The sequence below is a fragment of the Mus caroli genome, chromosome 6 (assembly GCF_900094665.2).
Source record: "Mus caroli chromosome 6, CAROLI_EIJ_v1.1, whole genome shotgun sequence".
Taxonomy (NCBI): Eukaryota; Metazoa; Chordata; class Mammalia; order Rodentia; family Muridae; genus Mus; species Mus caroli.
Genome location: NC_034575.1, coordinates 21,377,948 through 21,380,023, shown reverse-complemented (window position 1 = coordinate 21,380,023; position 2,076 = coordinate 21,377,948). Strand labels below are relative to the sequence as shown.

The window sequence follows — 2,076 nt, the reverse complement described above, 5'->3', positions numbered from 1 at the left end:
AGACAGATATACACACACAAAGAGAGAAACGGAGAAAGATTGTAGGCATCATAAAAGTCAGTATTAGCTTTCCTCAAACTTGGGAATTAGCAAATAGCTACAAGTGATTAAGACTCCTTCTCTGGAAAATGGCCTATATTTTCCTATTAAGTCTATATTTGCTTCTAATTTTACTATTTATTGCTAATTATTTTTAGTTTTTCAGCTATGCCAATGCTTTTTAAAATCTCTTTATTATGCTTTGTTTTGAAAAATACCAAGTTTGAAGACCAGAAGTAATGTATGCTTAAGAAGCCAAACACATTGATTTCTACTTCCTGGATGTTATGAGGAAGAAGAAGGGTAGAAAGAGATATCTTTAAGCCATGCATGGTTAAAAGTTATTTGAGATCGCTTCTCAGCCTTTTGGCTAAGATCAAGTGTAAAAGTTATTTGAGAAATAAAGTGAAAACACTCTCTGTACACTTAGTTACCTGAAATTCATTTGTTCACTGGAGATAGGAATTCAAGAATAATAAACAAGAGCTGAGTATTCTATCTCACAACATCCATCCTAAAACCTTCACATTCTTTGGGGTTAGGATACACTTGTTACATATTGTAATTGCCAAGTTCCTTCTAGGCAAGCTCTGCATAATATGTACTTTTTTATATTATTTGTAATTTCACTTGAATATCTCCACATAACAGAACGTTTCTAAGTGAATAGGTCATGGTTCAAGTTTTTGGGGTGTAATTTCTTTCTCTATTTCTCCACTACTAAAACAGGAACATAGGATGCCATGAAGCAGCCATCAGTGCTGTTACAGATACGCCTGAAATGTGCAGTAGGTGCACATTGTTGACATGAAGATTGGCATATATTATTTCCTTTTATCATTTTAAAATACCATTTTTAAAACAAGAAATCCAGACTTTACAGGGATGTGAATTAAACACATGTGAATTTTTAACATTTCCTATGATTTATTGGAAATGCATCTTGGATAATCTTCATTGTCCTCTAGAAGAATATTAGACATTATCAGTCCAAAGGAAGATAACGGTTCACATTTGTACTATCAGAAAACTGTGCTGTGTGTTTTTCTATCCATGCATTTTATGCCATAGTCATGACAAACTATATGCTTTGTTTGCCTACCTTCAAGTCTAACATTTTCTTCACTTTGTGTCCTAATATCAGCTCCCCCATCTCTTCCCAGTACTCCTCATACATAACCTCCCCCTGTTCCTCACTATTCTTAGAAGGAAGAACACCCTCTAATAACCTGCAAACATGACAGACTATCACTGATAGTGTTGGGGATTGGTTCTTGACCATGGAATGGATCTCAATTTGGGCCAGTCATTGGTTGGCCATTCCCTCCACCCTCCATCTTTGTCCCTGTATGTCTTATAGGCAGGTAACATTTGTGGTAGAAGGTTTTGTGAGTGTGTTTCTGTCCTTATCTCTCCACTGGGAGTTATATCTGCCTATAGGAAGGAGACACTTCTGGATCCATATCCCCCACTGCTAGGAGCCTCAGCTAGAGAGTCATATTCATATACTCCCTGGGGAAGATCTCTGGCATATCCTAGAGATTGCTGCACCCACCCTTCTCTCTCACCTGCTCTCCCTACATCTGATTACCCCCGCTTCACCTTACTGCTCCATCCTCTACTTACCTAGTTCTTTACTTTCATCAACCTCCAATATGTTTTGTTTCCCCTTCTGTGAACAATTCAAACATACACCCCTGGGCCCTCCTAGTTCTTTGGCTTATTTGGGTCTATTGATTCTGGCATGGTTATGCTGTACTCTATGGCTAATATCCGAGTATAAGGGAGAATATGCCATGCATATACTTTTGAGTCTGGGTTACCACACTCGGGATGATATTCTCTTGTCCTATAAATTTTTTTATGAAATTCATGAAGTGATTTTTTTTGTAATGGCTGAACAGTATTCCACTGTGTAAATAAACCACATTTTCTATATTCATTTTTCAGTTGAGGGGCATCTAGTTTGTTTCTAGTTTCTGGCTATTAGGCTGCTATGAACATAGTTGAACAAGTGTCCTTGTGGGATAGTAGGTC

General features: G+C 37.4%; 1 pseudogene; it reads left to right on the top strand.

The window, feature by feature from the left end:
• Positions 1 to 389: 389 nt before the first annotated feature.
• Positions 390 to 591, top strand: LOC115031453 (annotated as a pseudogene).
• The last annotated feature ends 1,485 nt before the right edge of the window (positions 592 to 2,076 follow it).